Raw genomic sequence first — 23770 nt, 5'->3', positions numbered from 1 at the left:
TGATAGGTATTGTATTGAATGTATAAATCAGTTTGGATAGGATTGACAGCTTCATGTTATGTAATTATTCAATCCATAAACATGGAATATCTTTCCATTTGTTTAGGTTTTTATTTATTTCTTTTAGCATTTAAAAAAAAAATTTGTACATATATGTCCTGTAGTTCTTTGGTTAAATTGATTTCTAGGTATTTGAGTCTTTTGTTGCTATTGTAAGTGGAATTTTCCCCGATTTCCTCCTCAAATTGTTCAGTACTAGTGTAGAGAAACATTACTGATTTTTGCATGTTGATCTTCTATCCTATCACTTTGCAAAACTTATTACAAGTTGCTTTGTCTAGACATTCCAGGGTTTTCTAAATATAGGACTATGCCATATGCAAATAGAGTTTTACTTTCTCTTTTCCTATTTGGATGATTTTTTTTTTTCTTGTCTAGTTGCTCTAGCTAGAACTTCTTGCACAATGTTGAATAACAGTGGTGATAGTTGGCATCCATTTCTTGTTCCTGATCTTATAGGGAAAGCTTTCAACCTTCCCCACTGAGAAAAGTTGGCTGTAGGTTTTTCATTTATGCCTTTTATCATATTGAGGAATTTTCCTTCTATTCCTATATTTTTAGTGTTTTTATCAAGGAAGGATGCTGGAATTTGTTGAATGCCTTTTCTGCATCAGTCGAAATGACCATGTGGGATTTCTTCTTCAATTTGTTAATTTGTTAATTGATAAATTCTTATGTGGAACCACCCTTTCATATCAGGAATAGATCCCACTTGGTTGTGATGTGTAAGTCTTTTGATATGGTGGATTCTATTTGCAGTATTTCATTGAGAATTTTTGCACCTATGTTCATTAGAGACATTGTTGTAATTTTCTTTTCTTGTAGTGTCTTTATCTGGCTTTGGTATTAGGGTGATGTTGGCTTTATAGAATGTGTTGGGTAAGTTTCCCTCTTCAATTTTTGGAAGAGTTTAAACAGTATTGGTGTTAATTCTTCTCAAAATGCTTGGTAGAAATTCACCCATGCAGCCATCTTGTCCTGGATTTTTTTTTTGTTGAGAGTTTTCTGATGATGATTCAGACTCTTTACTTATGATTGGTTTGTTGAGTTCCTGTATTTCTTGTAGAGACAATGTAGGTTGTGAATTTCTATGAATTTGTCCATTCTATCTAGGTTGTCTAATTTGTTTCTCTTATGAGCCTTTTTATTTCTGTGGGGTCAGTTTCAACAGCCCCCTTTTTCCTGATTTTATTTATTTGCATCTTCTCTTTTTCTTAGTAAGACTAGCTAGGGTTTTATCAGTTTTTTTTGATCTTCTCTAAGAAACAGCTCAACTAGTTTTGTTGATTTTCTCTGTTGGTTTTTAGTTCTCAATTTCAGTTATTTCTGCTGTAATCTTTATTATTTCTTTCCTTCTGCCTGCTTTGGGAATGGTTTGTTGTTCTTTTTCTAGTTCAATTGATCTTTGATTTTACCTTTTCTTTTTTAATATAGATGTTTAGGGCTATAAATTTCACTCTCAGGACTATCTTTGCTGTATCCTATAAGTTTTGGTAAGTTGTGTTCTCATTTTCATTCTTCTCAATATATTTACTTATTTCACTTGCAATTTCTTGTTTGACCCTCTGATTATTTAGGAGTGTGTTGTTCAGCCTCCACACATTTACAAATTTACCTCCTTACAGTCTATTATTGATTCCCAGTTTAATCCCATTAAGATTTTAGAAAGCGTTTTGTATAATTTCAATCTTTTCATATTTACTAGGACCTGCATCATAACCTAATGTGTTCTGTGCTGGAGAATGATCCATGAGCACTTGAGAAGAATGTGTAGCCCTTAGAGTTTGGGTGCAGTGTTCCATGTATTTCTGTTAGATCTAGCTCTTTTCTCATATTATTCATGTTCTCTATTTCCTTGTTAATCTTCTGTCTAGTTCTATCTAATGTGAGTGGTGTGTTGAAGTATCCAACTATTATTGTAGAGATATCTATTTCTCCCTTCAGTTTTGACAGAGTTTGCATCATTTATTTTGAGTCACCCTTGTTAGGTACATAGATATTTATGACTGCTATTTCTTCCTGGTGGATTGTCCCTTTTATTAATATGTAATGGCCTTCTGTATCTCATAACTTCTTTGCATTTATAGTCTATTTTGTCTGATATTATTATAGCTATCCCTTGCTTCTTTTTGGTTGCTGTTTACGTGGAGTACCTTTTTCCAGTCTTTCACTTTCAGCCAGTTTGTATCTTTGGGTCTAAGGTGAGTCTATGTAGCCAGCATATGAATAGTTTTTTATCCATTCTTCCATCCTATATCTTTTGATTGGGGAGTTTAACCCATTGACATTCAACGATATTACTGTAAATGCATTATTTATTTCTATCATTTTATTCTTTGGTTTTCATGTATATCATTAATTTTCATCTGGCTTTTTACTCTTTTGGCTATCCTGTCTGCTATTCTTTTCTCCATATTCTCCTCCACAGTCTCTCTTTCTCCTGTCTTTTTATTTCAGGCTTAAGGTTTCCATTAACATTTCCTACAAAGTTGAATTCTTCTTTATGAACGCTTAGTTTCTGTTTGTTGTGAATATTTTATACTCACCTTCATATGTGAAGGACAATTTTGCTGAATAAAGAATTCTTGGCTAGCAGTTTTTCTTTTTCAGTTTCCTTAATTGTATCATATCATTGTATCCTCACCCCCACAGTTTCTTAGGAGAAATAGTAAGTCTTACTGGGTTTCCCTTGTATATGATGGTTTGCTTCTACCTTGCTGCTCTCAGAAACTTCTCTTTATCTTTGACCTTTGACATTCTGCGCAGTATGTTTCTTGGAATAGTTTTATTCACATTTGTTCTGATTGGGATACACTGTGCTTCTTGGAAATACAAGTTCATCTTATTCATGAGAGTTTAGAAATTTTCAGCTATCATTTCCTCAGACACTCTTTCTGTACCTTTTCCCTTCTCTTCTCCTTCTCGAACTCCCATCATACATTTGTTGTTCTGTTTTATGTTATCATTCATCTGCCTAAGCACCTGCTCAATTTTCTCCATTCCTTTCTCTCTGTTCTTTTCTCTCTTCAATCACATCTATTCTGTCTTCTGTATTATTCTTTCTTCCATCATTTCCAGTCATGCCTCTAATATGCTTTTTAAAAAAATTTATTTTAATTCATTTTTTAATATTACATTTAAAAAATGTGAGGTCCCCATGTACCCCCCAGCCCCCTCACCCCACTACTCCCCCCATAGCAACATTCTCCTCCATCATCATGACACATTCATTGCATTTGGTGAATACATCTCTGAGTATCGCTGCACCTCATGGTCAGTGGTCCACATCATAGCCCACACTCTCCCATGTTCCATCCAGTGGGCCATGGGAGGATCTACAATGTCTGGTAATTGTCCCTGCAGCACCACCCAGGACAACTCCAAGTCCCGAAAATACCTCCACATCTCATCTCTTCCTCCCATTCCCCACACCCAGCAGCCACCATGGCCACTTTTTCCACACCAATGCCATATTTTCTTTGATTACTAACCACAATAGTTCATGAACAGAATATCAGTAAGTCCACTCTAATCCATATTCTATTCCTCCATCCTGTGGACCTTGGATTGGTTGTGTCCATTCCACATCTATGTCAAGAGGGGGCTTAGATTCCACATGGATGCTGGATGCAATCCTCCTGCTTTCAGTTGTGGCACTCTTGGCTCCATGGTGTGGTGGTTAACCTTCTTCAACTCCATGTTAGCTGAGTGGGATAAGTCCAATAAACCAGAGTGTAGGAGCTGAAGTCTGTTGAAGCTCAGGGCCTGGCCATCATGGTCAGTCCAGAGATTCCGATCCCCTAGATATATCTTAAACCCCAGCACCAACTACAATTCTGGTAAATAAACAGGAGAGCCTTGTGAAAAGAGATCACATCTGAGTCCAGCTCCATCACACAGAAACACAAACTCCAAAGAAGGGCCAACTGACATGGCAGTGAACTCCATCTGCCAAGACCATAAAACCTGTGGGTCTCTGTAGCCCTCAGAAGAACCAATATCTGGGGTTGTATCTACTTTATCTGTTTCTGAGACTCTGCTGAGGTGTGCATAAGGGCAACCCCTCTGATAACCTCCTGGCTCTTTTTAGAGACTCATAGCCATATAAACTCATTTGTCCTTTCCATTTCCCCCTTGATTTAGGTCAAAAAGCATTTTTAACTCCTGTTATTATATATAGACAGGGATAGTCTGCTGGTCCGAGTTGAACATTTTATTCAAGGTCACTTTCTAGTTAGGTCATCAGCTGGTACTTGATAGTGATCCCTCGGCACCAGGGAGCTCATCCCCTGGAGTCATGTCCCACACTGGGGGGAAGGCAATGCATTTACATGCAGAGTTTGGCTTTGAGATTGGCCACATTTCAGCAACACGGAGGCTCTCAGGAGGGAACTCTTAGGCACACTGCTACTCTAGGCCTTGTTCTTATTTCAGGTGCACAGGCTCACAAGCATAGTCATTAGTATTAGGGACTCATTGTTGGACCTTCATTTATTTTTGGTCTTTGCCGTTGCACTTGGGGATTGTTGCTGTTCCTTTAAGGACTGTGATAGAGCTCCCCTGGCTAGGAACTCAGCACCCCCTCAGTTGTTGTTTTTAATTGTTTCCACTATGAAAATATCCAAACATTTTTATGTACCCTGGATATATGCCCTGTAGAACTCCCTGGCAACCATATACCCCCTGTCAATAACATCCCACACCAGTATTCCTCCCCTGCCATTGTTGAACCTCTCTGTGATCCAAAACTTCCTGAAAAGTGAAGCCCAATATATTGCCAGGTTCCCTTAATAGTAAAATGGAATATAGCAATGAGTTTAAAGGTTAGATATAGAATACATAATTTGGAAAAATTCTACATCCTATCTTTTTCTTTTTTTATTTCTAATTATTAAGCTTATCTTCACAAGAGTTTTAGATCACAGTAAATCATATAATACAATATACAGTACTCCCACATATCCAACATAAACCCTTTCCCTTCCACAGCAATAATCTTTTAACATATTCATACCATATTTACTGAAACTGATGTACTGATATTGAGACAATAGCTTTCAAACAAGGTAACATTTGTGTTTACATTGTAGTTTATACTTTAGGCTATACAATTTTCTAAATTTTTAGTTATCCTGTGTTTTACATTATGATTTACATTTTAGCCTATCAGCCCTTATGTGTTTTTGGTGTAATTTTACATGTTTTATATCCATCCTTGCGTACTCATATGAAATACTTCTATTGCCCTCACAGTTACGTTGGTTCCATCTATTCAATACCTCTTTCCCCCTCCCCTTAGGGCCCACAGTGATAGTCAATCTTCATTTCTTTAAGAGCCATGTTCAGAGATACTTGGCAACAGTGTTGAGGGCTTGACATGCTCAACTGCCCTAATGCCCTGGGAGCCACCGTTTCTGTTGAGAGATACAGTTCCCCTCTATTTGATGGCATCAGTCCTTCCCAGGATGTGGGTATACCTTCAATCTCATTATATGGGTCTCTACCCAAGGATATAACCCACTCTGGCACAGTGAGCATTCACATATTCCCTAGGAGTCTGTCCTACATCAGATTATCCCCTTTAAGTATCTTAAAAGAGGTAACTTTTCCTTACTATATTTTTGAAAAGGTTTTCTCACCATTGTACTCTCAACAAACATTTGACAATCTTCTATGTTCGTATGTTGCCCCACCCTTTCCCCAATTTCTTGGGCAATATTACCCATCCGCCCATCACTAGCCCCGCTCAAGCCTGCAAAGCCCCACCCAAAGGTAACCCTATGCCCCCATTTTATCCCTTCCTTGTACACATACTTACCTCCAGCTTATCTTAGATTTCAGTCATGTAGATGTCAGCTTACATCCTTCCACTACCCCCCAATTTCCTGTAAGCCTATCATTCAGTCTCTAGCTCTCCGAGGCAGTTTGGTTTACTTATTTCATATCATTGCGGTCATGTAGTATTTGTCCTTCAATGCCTGGATTGCTTCACTCAACATAAGGTTCTCTAGATTCATCCATGTTATCAAGTGTGTTTGTAGTGCATTTGTTCTTAAAACTAAGTAATATCCCATTGTATGTATATACCACATTTTATTTATCCATTCATCCATTGATGGGCATTTGGGTTGATTCCAGCTTTTGGCAATAGTGAACAATGCTGCTAGGAACTTTGGTGTGCATATATCGGTTTGTGTCCTTGTTTTCAGTTCTGCTGGGTATATACCCAGCAATTCCATTGCTGGGTCATATGGCAAATCTATGGTTAGTTTTTTGAGAAACCACCAAACTGTCCTCCAGAATGGTTGGATCCTTCAGCATTCCCACCAGCAGTGGATGAGTGTTCCCACTCCTCAACATCCTCTCCAGCATTTGTATTCTGTTTTTTTTCATAGCTGCCAATCTTATGGGTGTAAGATGGTATCTCATTGTAGTTTTGATTTGCATTTCCCTGATAACTAGAGATTTGGAGCATTTTTTCATGTGCTTTTTAGCAATTTGTATTTCTTTGGAGAAGTGTCTGTTTCAATCGTTTCCCTTTTTTTTGGGGGGGGGGTGGCTAAATGGCTTTATTAGAGAAAGCCAGGGTTACAAAGAACTTAAGAGTTGGCATTAGGACCCTTCTTCTTGCCAAAGGTGGGCACAACATTGACAAAACGTCGGTTGTACTGCATCTGCCACTTGGCCCGGCCCGTCTTCTTCTTCTTCTCCTGTTTGGCCACCTTGGGAGTTTGACATCTCACTTTGCCAGCATGAGCCAGGGAACCATGAACTTTACCTCCAAGCATGCGGCTGGCTACTTCCAGAGTAGTGAGGGCCTCCACCCCACACTGGCCCAGGGTAGCCTCATCCTTCAGGGGCGTGCCTGCCAGGAGCATGACTTGATCTTCTGGGGCAATGCCCTCCCGGGACGCTACATAGGCCTTGATCTGGGCGACCGTTTCCTGGCCCGTCACCTCGAGGGTGTGTAGTTCCTGGGCGCAGACAAAAAGCTGCATGTTGGCGACTGAGCTAAGGCCGCTGCTGCCGCTACGCCGAAGATGGAGTCGAGAAAGAGGAAGTAACAAGAGTTCGTACTTCCTTGCCGCCTGAGGAGTCTAACGTTACTACGTGTTTTCCCATTTTTAAAATGGGTTGTTTATCTTTTTATTTTCCAGATAAAGGAGTTCTTTATATATGCAAGTTATAAGTCTCTTATCAGATATATGGTTACCAAATATTTTCTCCCATTGTGCAGGCTCTCTTTTCACTTTCTTGACAAACTCCTTTAAGGTGCAGAGGCTTTAATTTTGAGGAAGTCCCATTTATCTATTTATTCTTTTGCTGCTCATGCTTTTGGTGTGAAGTTCATGAAGCCATTTCCTATTACAAGCTCTTGTATATGCTTCCCTACACTGCTTTCCAAAGTCTTTGTTGTCTTGGCTCTTATATTTAGGTCTTTGATCCATCTTGAGTTCATTTTTCTATAAGGTGTGAGGTGAGATGGTAATCCTCTTTCATTCTTTTACATATGGCTATCTAGTTCTCCAGGCACCATTTGTTGAATAGGCCATTCTCTCCCAGTTGAGAGGGTTTGGTGGCTTTATCGAATATTATATGGCTATATATATGAGGTTCTATATCAGCACTTTCAATTCGATTCCATTGATCTGTTTGTCTCTCCTTATGCCAATACCATGCTATTTTCACTACTGTAGCTTTGTAGTATGTTTTGAAGTCAGGTAGTGTGATTCCTCCAATTTTCATTTTGCTTTTTCAATATATCTTTGGCTATTCGGGGCCTCTTTCCATTCCAAATAAATTTTATAGTTTTTCTAGTTCCTTAAAGAAGGCTGTGTTGATTTTTATTGGGATTGCATTGAATGTGTAGATCAGTTTTGGTAGGATAGACATCTTAATAATATTTAGTCTTCCTATCCATGAACAGGGAATATTCTTCCATTTATTTAGGTCTTCTTTGATTTCCTTGAACAGTCTTGTGTAGTTCTCTGTGTATAATAAGTTCTTTAACTCTTTAAATTTATTCCTAGGTATTTGATTTTTTTATTTACTATTGTAAAAGGTATTTGTTTCTTGATTTCCTCCTGATCTTGCTCATTATTGGTGTACAGAAATGCTACTGATTTTTTGCACATTGATCTTATAACCTGCAACTTTACTGAACTCATGAGTTCTAGGGGCTTTGTTGTAGACCTCTCAGGGTTATCTATGTATAGGATCATGTCATCTGCAAATAATGAAATTTTGACTTCTTCCTTTCCAGTTTGAATGCCTTTTATATCTGGTTCTTGCCTCAGTGCTCAAGCAAGTACTTTTAAGACAATGTTAAGTAGAAAGGGAGAGAGTGGGCATCCTTGTCTTGTTCTTGATCTTAGAGGGAAGGATTTTAGGATTTTACCATTGTAAACGATGTTGCCTGTGAGTTTTTCATATACTCTTTATCATGTTCAAAAAATTTCCTTGTATCCCAATCTTTTGGAGTGTTTTTATTAAGAAAGTGTGCTGTATTTTGTCAAATGCTTTTTATGCATCTATAGATATAATCATGTGATTTTTTTCCTTCAGTCTGTTTATATGGTGTATTACATTGATTGATTTTCTTATGTTGAACCATCCTTGCATACCTGAAATGAATCCCACTTGGTCATTGTGTATAATTCGTTTAATGTGTTGTTGAATACGGATAGCAAGTATTTTGTTGAGTATTTTTGCATCTAGGTTCCTTAGAGAAATTGGTATGTAATTTTCCTCTCTTGTGTCTTTGTTTGACTTTGGTACTAGGGTAATGTTGGCATCAGAGAATGAGTTCAGAAATGTTCCTTCTGTTTTGATTTTTTGGAAGAGTTTTAGCAGGATTCGTGTTAGTTCTTTCTGGAATGTTTTGTAGAATTCACCTGTGAATCTGTCTGGCCCTGGGCTCTTCTTAGTTGGGTGGTTTTTAATGACTGATTCTATCTCTTTACTTGTGATTGGTTTGTTGAGATCATCAATTTCTTCTTTCGTCAATATGGGCTACTTATGTGTTTCTAGGAATTTGTCCATTTCCTCTGAATTGTCATTTTTGTTGGAATATAGTTTTTCAAAGTATCCTCTTATGATAGTCTTTATTTCTGTAGGGTCAGTGGTGATATCTCCTTTCTCTTTTCTTATTTTGTGTATTTGCATCTTCTCTCTTTTTTTCTTTGTTAGTCTCGCTAAGGGTTTGTCAATTTAATTGATCTTCTCAAAGAACCAGCTCTTGGTCTTGTTTATCTTTTCAAGTGCTTTCTTATTTTCTATTTCATTTAGTTCTGCTCTTATCTTTGTTATTTCTTTCTTCTTCCTCTGGGGTTACTTTGTTGTTTTTTTACTAATTCCTCCAAATGTGCAGTTCTTCAATTTTTGCTCTTTCTTGTTTTTTGATGTATGAATTTATGGCTATAAATTTCCCTGTCAGTACTGCTTTTGCTGCATCCCATAAGTTTTGGGATGTTGTGTTATCATTATCATTAGTTTCAAGGTAGTTATTAATTTCTTTTGAGATTTCCTCTTTGACCCACTGTTTTTTTTCTAAGAGTGTGCTGTTTAATTTCCAAATCATGGTGTGAAATCTGGGCCTCTGGCCCTTGCAGATTTCCAGCTTCACTCCACTGTGGTCAGAGATATTATTTTGTATGATTTTGATCTTTCTGAATTCATTAAGCCTTTCTTTGTGGCCTAGCATATGGTCTATCTTAGAGAATGATCCATGTGTACTTGAGAAAAATGTATATCCTGCTGTATTCGAATGTAATGATCTGTATATTAGATCCAGCTCCTTAATATACTGTTTGAATATTTTGTTTCCCCTAGTGATTCTCTTTTGAGATTTTCTGTCCAAAGTTGATAGTGGTGTATTAAAATTTCCCACTATAATTGTAGAGGCATCTATTCTTTCACTTAGTTTTTCCAGTGTTTGCCTCACGTATTTGGAGGTGCCCTCTAGGAGCATAAATATTTATAATTGTTCTTCTTGAGAGATTGTCCTTTTCACTAAAATGTAGTATCCTTTGTCTCACAATTGTTTTGCATTTAAAGTCTATTTTGTCTGATATTAACATAGCTACTCCTTCCTTTTTTGGTTACTGTTTGCTTGTAAGATTGTTTTCCACCCATTTACTTTCAGCTTCCATGAATCCCTGGGTCTAAGATGTTTTTCTTGTAGACAGCATATAGATGGGTCATATTTCCTTATCCAATGTCCCAGTCTGAATCTTTCGATAGGTGAGTTTAATCCACTGACAGTGTTATTACTTTCAAGGAATTATTTATGTTAACCATATTTTGATTGGACTTGTGTTTGTCATATTTTGTTTGTTTTTTTCCTTCTCTTTTTGTCTTTTTTGTTGCTCTTACACTCTCCTCCAACTCTGCTTCTCCTGTTTTTTCTTTTCTTCCTGTAGAACTCCCTTTAGTATTTCTTTAAGGGGAGGTTTCTTGTTGGCATACTCTTTCAATTTCTGTTAATCAGTGAATGTTTCGAACTCTCCATTATTTTTGAATGCCAGTTTAGCTGGTAGAGTTTTCTTGGTTGGAAATTTTTTTGTTTTAGTACCTTGACTATATCATACCAGTGCCTTCTTGCCTCCATGGTTTCAGATGACAAATCAGCACTTAATCTTCTGGAGTCTCCCTTGTATGTGATGGTTTTCTTTTCTCTTGCTGCTTTTAGAATTTTCTCTTTTGTTTTGAGCCTTGGATAATTTGACAAGTCTATTTCTTGGGGTGGGCCTGTTGGGGTTTATGATGTTTGGGGTGCGTTGTGCTTCCTGGATATGTACATGCATCTCTCTCGGTAGATTTGGGAAGTTTTCAGCCATTATTTCCTGCAACACCCCTTCTGTCCCCTTTCCCTTTTATTCTCCTTCTGGGATGCCTATAATACATGTTTTTGCATTTTGCATTGTCATTCGGGTTCCTAAGTCCTAGCTGGATTTTTTCTATCTTTTTATCCATCAGTTCTACTATCTGTTTGATTTCCGATGTACTGTCTTCCACATCGCTAATTCTCTCCTCTGCCTCTTATAATCAGCAGCTATTTGCTGTGAGTTTATTTTTGATTTCTTGAACTGTGGTGTTCTTTCCCATCATATCTGTTATCTTTTTGTGTATGTCTGCAATTTCCTCTCCAAGTGTTTTCTTTATATTGTTAAACTCTTCCTTTTCTTCATTAATTTGGTCTCTGATATATGTTCTGAGATCTTTAATTACTTGTCCGATGTTCTGCTCCCCTTCCTGGTTCTTAGTTTGTTCATTGGATTTAGCCATATTTTCCTGATTACTGATTTGGTTTCTAGATTTTTGTTGCTGTCTGGTCATCATTTTACCTTGTTGGGTTTAATCATTTCCTTAGCTTCTTTGTCTAGTCTTGGGGATTAATTAGTTGTTGTTCTTGTGTAAGTGTTATATCTTCTCTTTGTCACTTTGTTCTTCTTATTCTAATTTCTTGTTGCTGTCTGAGTTCACTTTGAAGGAAATTATTAGGGCCAGGGAATTGGAATTGTTTAAGAAAAGAAAATGTGTAAAGTAATATTGGTAATAAATGTTAACAGAGCAGCAATATGAGATCTGGGAGGATGGATATTAGATTCATGTAAGTTGTGTAGAGTTATAGCAGTAAGTAGAGTACCTATAATGAGATAGTCAACTGAATATGGGGAGGAATATAGTATGAATTAAAAAGCCAGTGTTTTCATGAGAGAGGGAAAGAGAAAAGAAAGACAATAGTATCAAGAGTGGATAAAAGACCGAAAACACAACAAAGGTATTAGAAATTAAAAGTTAGACAATTTGGGGACCAAAGAAAGGGAGATGGAATGTAAGAGAGACAGTAGATGATGGAGGATAGCATGATGTGGGGGAAAGGGGATGTGTGTAGTTGGCCAAAATCAATTCACACAGAAATGAGGAAATGGAGGATGAAGAAACACAGCAAATGTGAGGGAGGGAAACAAGGAAGAAAAAGGAAAGAAGAGAAAAAACCCTAAATAAATGAAAAAGCACCTTGGGGGATACAATGGGAGAAAAGACCAGGAGATAATGCAATATTAGCAACCAAGACCAAAAAAAAAAAAAAAAAAAGAAAAAAGGAAAAGAAAAAGACAAACAAGGGCTAGGACAATCAAGGACCTCAGATGGCCCTTAGGGTGTGGTGGATTCAGGGATGGGAAGTCTGTGATATTGCAGACTCAAGATGTGTGAGTCCCTGGGGTCTGGGCCACCAGGGTTTTGGAGACACAGACCTGGGAACCACTAATCCTGTTAACAGGGACCCTGGGAGCACTGCAGCACAACACAGCCTTCAGGGATCCCTGCAGCTGAGTGCCAGCCCTATGGGGAGTAGTCATGCCCACAAACTCTGACCTCTGTGTCAGAAACCCAAAATTACCCCCCTCACAAGAGTCTTCTGTCACTGTCTCACCAAGTCGACTTCAGGACACCTCCTGCCCTGCAAGCCCCTGAAACAGCCTGCTGGGGGCACTGCTGTACTACAGACAATTCAGGGACTGCCGCAGATGTGCCACCAGCCCTACAGGGAGTGACTCTAGCTGGAAGTTCTGATCTCCGTGTCAGAAACCCAAAATTCCACATCTCGCAAAAATCTCCTCCGTGTGTATTTCACCAAATCGGCTTCCAGACACCTCCCATCCTGCAAGCCCCCGAAACAGCCTGCTGGGGGTGTCTCTGTACTACAAATAATTCAAAAACTGCTGCAGATCAGCCACCAGCCCTAGGGGGAGGGGCTCTAGCCGGAAGCTCTTATCTCCGTGTCAGAAACCTAAAATTCCATGTCTGGCAAGAATGCTTCTGTCTCTGTCTCACCTATTCGACTTCCAGACACCTCCCGCCCTGCAAGCCCCTGAAACAGCCTGCTGGGGGCACCACTGTACTACAAGCAGTTTGGGGATGCCACAGATGGGCCGTCTGCCCTAGGGGGAGGGGTTCTAGCTGGAAGCTCTGATCTCCATGTCAGAAACCCAAAATTTCCACGTCTCACAAGAATGCCTCTGTCTCTGTCTCACCAAATCAACTTCCAAACACCTCCCAACCTGCAAGCCCCCGAATAGCCTGCTCAGGGCTTGGGAATTCCCCAGCGCAGCAAAGCCTCCAGGAATCACCGCCGCCATGCCGCCCTCCCCAGTGGAAAGCGTCCCACGGCAGACCTGATCTCCGTGAAAGAGACCCAAAATTCTACCTTTTACATGAATCTCCTCTGTCACTGTCCCACTAAATCAATGTCCAGACACCTCCTGCCCTCCAAACACCTGAAACAGCCTGGTCCAGCAAAATTCCAACCCTACGCAGTGGCTTCTTTGCAGGAGAGATTATAAGGTGCACTCACTCAGATGCCATCTTGCCCCGCCTCCTCTAAGATGATTTTGATCTCACCTATCATGTCTTTCATTCCCATGAGCTCTGTTATGTTTCCATTCTGATGCTTGCTCATTGACTTCTTGATGTCCTTTGTAGCAATATTGCCTTTCAACTCATTAATTTGACTTAGGAAATTTGTGTCCATCTTTTTGTTTGTCTCAAATCCTGTGTCTCTTCTGGGAGTTTGATATATTATTTTTTTGGGAGCCATTCCTTCCATTTTCTTAGTGTGGCTTGTAATTTTTTTGCTGATGTCTAAAAATCTGATTAAGACGGTGAATTTGTTCAAATGTTCAATTTCTCTCTGTTTCATAGAGTTTAGTGGTGGGAGGCTGTGTGATATTGCTGTTCGTTGATTCTTGGTTCACCCTGTTCTCGGTCTTTAGGATTGTCCCTGTTAGTTGCTCACATCTGGGCCCTGGACCCAGTAATCAGTTGCAGGACTGCTTCCAAGGGCCTTTTAGAGTGAGGCTTTAAAGGCCAGAAAAAGCCTCTCATTTACTTTTAGTTTCCTTATGTGCACTTCCTTCATCTACCAGTAGATGGTGCTCTTTGGTAGACCTCTCAGTTCAATGCCTGGTCAGAATGTGTGCTGCAACAGTGATCAGATCAGTGCGATAGAAGATTCCATCTGGAGGCTAAGAGCCTGGTAACTCAAACTTTATCAAAGGCAATTCTCCAACCTTTGCTGGAAGCCCACTCTTTTCCAAGGTAGGAAATAATTCTACTATCTCTGCTTCCTCAACAGCCAGTGTCAGTAGAGGGGAAGAATGAGAGGACCAGATCTCTTTAGTCCCTTGCTGGCTCCCAACGCAAACAATGGCATGGCCCAACCCAACCTGGAAGAGCTCATGGGACAGAGCAGATCAAATTTATGGGTCAAAAGATAAGTTAGCTTTAGACTTTTTTCTCTCTCCCCTTTCCTTGGGAAGCGGGTCCTTGGGGCCTCTTTGTCTGTAGCTGCTGGCCCTGAAGCCTGACAATTCAAAAATGTCTGTAGGGTGGGGGAGATTGCCAGCAGTTGGAGCTGTGACTTTTAATTCAGTTTTGCCAACCAATTCTTTTTCTTTGTTCTTCTATCTTCTGGTTGGTGTCCAGCCTTATCCTGGGGTCCCAAACCTTACAAGATATTCTTCCAGGCTGTTTTTGCCCATCTTCCAGTTATTATTCTCTCAATTTATTTTTGATAAGAAGGCCAAGTCCAGTCTTGGGGCAAGAATAGTCTTTACCAAAAATGGTGCTGGGGAAACTGGATCTCCATTTTTAAAAGAATGAAGATGACTGCCTCATACCTTATATAAAAACTAACTAAAAATGGAACAAAGTCTTAAATAAAAGAGAACTATGAAACTATTGAAATAAAATGTGAGGAAGCATCTTTAAGGCATTGTATTAGTCACCCAAAGGGGTGCTGGTGCAAAATACCAGAAATTGGTTGGTTTTTATAAAGGGTATTTATTTGTAGTAGAAGCTTACAGTTACCAGGCCATGAAGCATAAGTTACTTCCCTCACCAAAGTCTTTTACATTGTGTTGGTGCAAGATAGCTGCTGACATCTGCTAGGGCTCAGGCTTCCTGAGTTCCTCTCTTCCTGGAGTTTGCTTCTCTTTCCTCACAACCAAGCTTCTCTGTGCTTCCTGGGGCTCCAACTCATGACTCCAGCATTAAAAAACAAAAACTCCAACCCTGTCCTTTGCCATGCCTTTTATCTGTGAATTCCGAACCACCCAGGGGTGGGGGCTCAACACCCTACTGACATAGTCCAATCCAAGCCCTAATCATAATTTAATCACACCCAGGTACAGACTAGTTTGCAAACATAATCCAATATCTATTTTTGGAATTCATAACTATATCACACTGCTATGGGTATTGTATTAGGTAATGGTTTCTTAGATTTTACACCCAATTCAAAACCAACCAAAGAAAAATAGAAGGGACTTCATCAAAATTAAAAACTATCATGCATCAAAGGACTTTTTCATTAAAGTAGAAAGACAGCCAACCCAATGGGAAAAAAATATCCAACAAAGGTTTAATATCCAGAATATATTTTAAAGTCCTTCAACTTTATAAAAACACAACCCATTTATATATGGATAAAAGATTTGAACATTTCTTCAAAGAAGATGTACAGTAGCTAAAAAAGAACATGGAGATGCTTATCATTATTAACAATTAGGGTAATGCAAATCAGAATCACAGTGAGGGAAGTAGATGTGGCTCATCCGATAGAGTGTCCACCTACCATAGAGGAGGTCGAGGGTTCAATCCCCAGGGCCTCCTGACCCATGTGGTAAGCAGGCCCACACACAGTGCTGCTATGCTCAAGGAGTGCCATGCCATGCAGTGAATGCAGTGAATGCACCCCACAAGGAGAGCTGCCCCATGTGAAAAAAGCACAGTCCACCCAGGAGTGGCACCGCACACATGGAGAGTTGATGCTGCAAGATGACTCAACAGAGACACAGATTACTAGAGCCACTGGATAATGCAAGTAGACACAGAACACACAGCAAATGGACACAGAGAGCAGACAACGGGGGAAGGGGTGGGAGAAGGGGAGAGAAATAAAATCTTCAAAAAAAATTTTTTTTAAATCACACAGATACCATTTCACACTATAATGGCTACTATTAAAAATTTGATAACTACAAGTGTTAGAAAGGATATGGAAATAGAACATTAATTCATTTTTGGGAATGTGAAATGGTGCTGCTGCTGTGGAAAAGAGATTGGCAGTTCCTCAAAATATTAAATACAGAATTACCATATGTAGCAGTTTGATATGGTTATGAATTCCAAGAATAGATATTGGATTATGTTTGTAATCTGGTCTGTACTGGGCATTGAGTTCCCACCCCCTGGTGGGTGGGGACTCACATATAAAAAGCATGGCAAAGGACAGAGTTGAGGGTTTTTTTGATGTTGGAGTTTTGATGTTGGAATTTGATGCTGAAGCCTTAAGCTGGAGCTCTGGAAAGTAAGCTCACAGAGGAAAGAGAAGCAAGCTCCAAGAAGAGAGGAACCCTAAGCCCAGGAAGAAGCAAACCCTGGGAAGACAGGAACCATGAACCCAGAGAGAAGCAAAGCTCTGGGAAGAGAAGAACCCAGGAAGCCTGAACCCTGGCAGATGTAGGCAGCCATCTTGCTCCAATGTGTGAAAATAGACTGGTGAGGGAAGTAACTTATGCTTTAACCTGGTATCTGTAAGCTCCTATCCCAAATAAATACCATTTATGAAAACCAACCAATTTCTGATATTTTGCATCAGTACCCCTTTGATTGGCTAATACACCATATGACCCAGAAATCTCATGACTGGTTTTAATATATACAAAACGAAAATTGAAAGTCATAACTCAAATATTTGCACATCAATTACCTAAGCAGGATTATTCTCAAGTGTCAAAAGATGGAAGCAATCCAAGTGTCCATCAACTGATGAATGGATAAATAAAATGTGGTAACTGCATGCAGTGGAATATTTAGCCATTAAAAGGAATGAAGTTATACATGTAACAACATGAATGAACATAGAAGACATCAAGCTGAATGAAATGTCAGACACAAAAGGAAAATATTGCATGATTTCACTGATGTGAAATAAAATTTTGAAATGCATAAAATCAATCTAGAATATAATGTATCATGGGATAGTGTCTGGGTAAGGAATGGGGAATTGAGGCCCAAATTGTACAGATTTGAATTTGGGTTAATTGAAAAACTTTGGTAATGGATGGTGGTGATGGTATTACAACATTGTGAAAGTAGTTAACAGTGCTGGTTTATATCTTTGTAGTTAAAAGGAGAAATCATAGGTTTTATGTATGTTGCTAGAATAAAAAAAAAAAAAACTAAAACCATAGGGTTGTGGGGAGATGGTGACAGAATAACAGGCCAAGCTCAATACTTTTGCAAAAACAATGGAGAAAGAGCCAAAAGCTGCCTGAGGGAAATGCATTGGGTGTCAGCGGACCAGGGCAGGGCTACACAACTCACAGGAGGGTAAGAGACAGAGAGACAAAGAAGGCAAAAGGCCAAATATGAGTTACCAAGTCCCCGTGGAGTCTGGGAAGGACTCCTGTACCCCACCCCAAGATTAAGCTTTGATAAAACCCCTGGCTCACTGCAGCTGACTGATAGAGGAAGAGACAACTTCCTGTCAGCTGTTTTTAAGAGAAAAGAGGAGGAGTCAAGGGGCTTTTCTTAAGTGAATTTGGCCAGCAGAGCCTGCCTTAAATCTCTGTTCTGGGAATTCAACACAGGAACACAGGAAATCCCAAATTGCCCTGGAAAGGTCTGCTGATGGGCTCCATCTGCTCACTGGTCTGAAAATTGCATGGGAAAAAATTGTTGGTACTCCCTGTATCCTAGTGCTGGTAGAAAAACCTGCACCGCATTAATGAGTTCCTGACCCAATTTTGATAACTTAAGCTGGACAATTTTAAAGACTTAAAATAAATTGGACCACATATCAAAGAAGAGCTATGAAAAAAAAAAAATAGTAAAGAGAGAAATTGGCCTTCAGAGTAAATTCAACCAATTCAGATTCTTAGACATCAAAAAGTTTCATTCCATACTAGGAAACAGGAAGAGATGGCCCAGCCAAAGGAATTAACCAAATATCCTGAAGAGATATGGGTATTAAGACTATCAGTGATAATCCTGCAACTCTCTGAAATCACTTCAAAGAATTTAAAGAGAATGTGCCTAAGAAATAAAGGATATTAAGAAGACGCTGGGTGAGCATAAAGAACAGTTTGAAAGCCTGTGAAGAAAAGCAACACATTATGGGAATGAAGGATGTGATAGACGAGGTTAAAAATATACATTAGAGGCACGAAGGAGCAGATTTGAATTGTTGGAAGACAGAATTAGTGTTTTCAAAGACAATGTCTGAATTGGAAAAGACAGGAGAACAGAAAGAAGAGAATGGTAAAATGGAACAGAGTCTGAGGGAATTGAATGACAATGCAAAAGGCACACTTTTGTGTTATTGGTGCCCCAGAAGGAGAAGAAAATGGAAAAGTGGCAGAAATAATGTTTGAGGAAATAATGAAACCTTCCCAACCATTATGAAAGACATAAATATCAATATCCAAGAAGGACAACACACCCCAAACAGAACAAATCCAAATAGATCTACCCCATATCACCTATTATTCAGAATGGCAAGTATCAGAGATAAAGAGAGGATTCTGAAAGCAGCAAGAGAAAAGGAAATCATCACATACAAGGTAAAATCAATAAAATTAAGTACTTACCATGGAGGCAAAAAGACAGTGTGGTGTGGTGTATTTAAGGTACTGAAAGAGATAAATTGTGAGCCAAGAATTCTGTATCTGGCAAAACTGTCCTTCAAAAATGAGGGTGCATTTAGAGTCTTCACAGGCTAATAAAAACTGATAGAATGACCAGAATTAGATACTAAAAGGAGTGCTGCAGCCTGAAAGGAAAAAACAAGGTCAAGAGACTTGGAGAAGAGTTCAGAAATGAATATTAGCAGGGGTAAACTAAAAGGAAAGCAGACAGACAGATGATATGACAAGAGAGAGCCAAAGAACAAAATGATGATGTAAGTAGTGCCTTCACAGTAATAACATTGAATGTTAATAGATTGAGCTCCCCATTCAAAGGACACAGACTGAATGGATAAAAAAGTATGAGCTGTCTATATGTTATCTACAAGAGAACAATCTCAGACATAAAGACACAACCAGGTTAAGAGTGAAATGTTATAAAAAGGTATTCCATGCAAATAGTAACCAAAAAAGAGCTGGAATAGAAATACTAATATTGGACAATATAGATTTCAAAAGCAAAACTGTTATAAGGGATGAGGAAGGTGATTAAATAGTGATAAAAAGGGCAGTTCACCAAGAAGAAATAATTATGCTAAATATTTATGTACGTAACCTGAGTGCCCCAAGATACATGAGGCACACACTGGCAAAACTGTCACTGCAATAATATTTGGAAACTTCAATACACCACTCTCAATATTGGATAGAACATCTGGACAGAGGATAAATAGAACATGAATAATATGATATATGAACTAGATCTAACAGGTATCTGTGGAGCATTGCACCCCAAAACAGGAGAATATATTTTCTTTTCAAGTGCCTCTGGATCCTTCTCAAAGATAGATGATATATGTTGCATCACAACACAAGTCTCAGTAAATTTAAAAAGACAAATTATACAAAACACTTTCTCTGATCATAACAGAATGAAACTGGAAAACAATGGATGGAAAAGGTGAAAATTCCTAAATATAGAGAGATTAAACAACACTTTTTAAAAATATTTTTCTTTATTTACAAGTAAAGGGAATTCTATTGTTATTTCAGTGCATTTCTTTCTGCTAAAGAGTAGATCTTTAAGTTTTTTTGTTTTTGTTTTTAAAAGATTTATTTAATTCCCCCCCTCTCCTGGTTGTCTGTTCTCTGTGTCCATTTGCTGCATCTTGTTTCTTTGTCCGCTTCTGTTGTCATCAGCGGCACGGGAAGTGTGGGCGGCACCATTCCTGGGCAGGCTGCACTTTCTTTCGTGCTGGGTGGCTCTCCTTACGGGGCACATTGCTTGCACGTGGGGCTCCCCTACGTGGGGGACACCCCTGCGTGGGGCGGCACTCCTTGCGTGCATCAGCACTGCGCATGGGCCAGCTCCACACAGATCAAGGAGGCCCGGGGTTTGAACCACGGACCTCCCATGTGGTAGACGGATGCCCTAACCACTGGGCCAAGTCCGTTTCCTGATCTTTAAGTTTTGAAGCAACACCTCTGTTACCCCAAAGGCTAAAATTCCAGTAACGTAATGCACCTGGAATGACACAGAACCCAGAAGCTTAAAATGGGGTAAAAAAAACTTGAAAGTGTATCTAACAGAGGAGAAACAGATCTAAAGCATCCAGTATGAAAGTTATGAAACCAAAACACTGATGTGGATCTGCCCAAGATGACACTTTGCACTTAGTGGTCTCTTGGTTTTATATCCAGAAGGAACAGAGCCATGTCAATGTCTTACAATAGTCATAAAAGGCAAACAACTTTAGCAGGCAAGGCAAGAAGCATAGAGGAAGTAGCTCCATTTCCTAGGGCTGCCAAAACAAAGTACAATGAACTGCATGGCTTAAAATAACACATTTATTGTCTCACTGTTCGGGATACCAGAAGTCTGAAATCAAGGCTTTGGCAGGCCATGCTCTCTTGAGTTCTCTGGGAAGAATCTGTTCTGTGCCTCTCTCTTGGCTGCTCATGGTTTGCTGGCATTCTTTGGGCTTCCATCTCTGCCTCAGTCATCACTGACCTTCTCTATGTGTCCAATTCTCTGCTTTTTATAAGGCCACCAGTAATATTGGAGTAGGGCCCACCATACTCCAGTTCGACCTTTAATTCCATCAGAAATGATTCTTTTTCCAAATAAGGTCACATTAACAGGACGGGGATTAGGACTTGAACATGCCTTTTCAAGGGTCACAAGTCAACCCATAAGAGGAAACAAGATGGAATGGAGAAGAAAACAAGAGAGGGCAGTGGCAAACAACAAAGATAGCAAGTGGTGAATATCATAACTGGTGGCCACAGACACTGAGGGGGAGTATTTAATAAAAGTGCAGACACTAAAGCTCAGATGCTTTGCCTCACTAAAATCACAGGAAAGGTGGGAGTGAAAATGGAAAAGAGGGCATCTGCAAGAGACTACAAGGAATATTTAGGTGACAATGATAACATCATTCTTTTTTTTAAAAATCTAATTTTTGCCAGGCATCTTCTTGGAGCTTTATGATATTCAAATTCATACAACCCTTCAGAATATCATTATCTCCTTTCTGCAGGTGAGGAAACAGACTCAGAAAGGCCAAATAGCTTGCCCATGGTGGGATGCCTGTTAAGTTGCTGTGTCATTATTCAAACTGGCAATGCCAAGGCTTTTGTATTTTCCAATACCCCCACTATCTCTGAGGATTTTCCAGGATTGCAATGTGGGAAGCCTACCAACCACCCCTATCTTCTGGGTGGAGAGACCACCTCAGGCAGCAAGATTAGATTTTTCTGGATCATCCAAATCCTAACAGGAAAGGCAAGTGTTTTAGCATGTAGTTTTGGTTATTTCCATTCTGATGGCGGCCCCTGTTCATGTCAATATAGGACTTAACCTTAGAAAGTGTTTAAACCGAATAGCAAGCCAGGAAATGACAGAATTCTCTTAACTTTTTGGAAGTGCATTTCTGAGTTCATGGATTCTTAGGGGGTAAACATGTCTGATTCATCTTTTCCCTCCCAAACCAAGAACCTGGCATGGTAGCTATCCCCTTGATATGGTAACTCCAAAATGGTGGTGGGAGTGGGAGTGATGGTGGGCAGGGTGTGCAAACAATTATTGTGTCAAAGAAAAAATTGGAAGACAATTCCACAAATATTTTGAGATGAATGAAAATGAGAACAGAATATATCAAAACCTATGGAACGCTGTAAAGACAGTGCTGAGGGAAATTTATAGCTCACACTGCTTACATTAAAAAAGAAGAAAGAGCTAAAATTGAAGATCTAACTGCATACCTGGAGGAACTAGAAAAAGTACAGCAAACTAATCCTACACCAAGCCAAAGGAAAGAAATTATAAATATCAGAGCAGAAATAAATGAAATTGAGAATAACAACAAAAAAATAGAATCAACAAAACCTAAAGTTGGTTCTTTGCAAAGATCAACAAAATCGATAAACCCTTAACTAGACTGTCAAAGATAAAGAGTGGATGCAAATAAATAAAATCAGAAATGAGGGGATCATTACTACTGACCCTGCAGAAATGAGAGAGATAAGATACTATAAACACCTGTTTGCCAAAAAACTAGACAATGTAGAGAAGATGGACAAATTCCTAGAAATACATAATCATTTACACTGACCCTAGAAGAAAAAGAAGACCTCCACAAACCAATCAGGAATGAAGAGATCAAAACAATCATCAAAAACCTCCCAAAGATGTAAAGCCCAGATGGCTTCACAGGTGAATTCTACCCATCATTCAAATACCATCTAATAACAATCTTTTTCAAATTCTTCCAAAAAATTGAACAGGAAAAACTGCTATTAAACTCATTCTATGAAGCTAACATCCCCCTATACCAAAGCCAGATAAAGATACTTCAAAAAAATTGCAGATTAATATCTCTCATGAATATAGATGCAAAAACCCTGAACAAAATACTTGCAAATAGAATCTAAAATCACATTAAAAGAATTATACACCACGATCAATTAGGTTTTATCCCAGGTATGCAAGGGCGATTCAACACAAAATCAATTAGTGTAATAAACCATATTTTGAAAAATTGAAGATGAAAAATCACATAATCATCTCAATTGATTCGGAAAAGATATTTAACAAAATACAGCACCCTTTCTTGATAAAAACACTCCAAAAGATAGGAATAGAAGGAAGCTTTCTCAATATGGTAAAGTGTTGTATATATGAAAAACTTACAGCTTGCATTGTACTCAATGGTGGAAGACTAAAAACTTTTCCACTGAGATCAGAAACATGATAAGGGTGTCCACTGTCCCCATTGTTATTCAATATGTGCTAGAGGTTCTAGCTAGAGCATTTAGGCTTGATAAAGAAATAAAAGGCACCCAAATAAGAAAGGAAGAAGTAAAACTTTCTTTACTAATGATATGATGCTATATCTAGAATCTCCTGAAAAACCCACAACAAAGATACTGGAATTTTTAATAATAGACAAGTTCAACAATGTGGTGAGATACAAGATTGATATGCAAAAATCAGCAGCATATCTGTACACCAATAATGAGCAATCTGAGGGAGAAATCAGAAAATATAATTCCATTTATAATAGTAATTAAAATAATTATTTAGAAATAAACTTATCCAAGTACACAAAGGACCTGTATTCAGAAAACTACAAAACATTGCTTAAAGAAATTCAAGAAGACAAATAAATAGAAGTGCATGAGTGCTCATGCATTGGAAGAGAAAACATTGTTTAGATTCAATTCTACCCAAACTGATTTAGAGATTCAATACAATCCCAATAAAAATCCAGCTGCCTTTTTTTAAGAAGTGGAAAAAACAATTTTCAATTTTATTTGGAGGGCTAAGGGCCCCCAAAGAGCCAAAAAGATCTTAAAAAGAATGAAGTTGGAGGACTCTCACTTCTAGACTTCAAAGAATATTACTTAGCTACCATGGTAAAAACAGCATGATACTGGCATAACAACAAACATGTTGACTAATGGAACTGAATTGAGAACTTAGAAATAGACCCGCACGTCTACAGCCAAGTGAT

General features: G+C 38.8%; 1 protein-coding gene and 1 pseudogene across 1 annotated transcript in view; one reads left to right on the top strand and one right to left on the bottom strand.

Annotated features, from left to right (window-relative positions):
- Positions 1 to 23770, top strand: part of LOC101440840 (zinc finger protein 781-like) — a 53243-nt gene that overhangs the window by 17929 nt on the left and 11544 nt on the right. The window lies entirely within an intron of this gene.
- LOC101430629 (ubiquitin-like protein FUBI pseudogene) lies at positions 6618 to 7157 on the bottom strand (annotated as a pseudogene).

The sequence above is a fragment of the Dasypus novemcinctus genome, chromosome 14 (assembly GCF_030445035.2).
Source record: "Dasypus novemcinctus isolate mDasNov1 chromosome 14, mDasNov1.1.hap2, whole genome shotgun sequence".
NCBI lineage: Eukaryota > Metazoa > Chordata > Mammalia > Cingulata > Dasypodidae > Dasypus > Dasypus novemcinctus.
The sequence above is the reverse complement of the archived record's forward strand: the minus strand, read 5'-3'. Positions and strand labels throughout refer to the sequence as shown.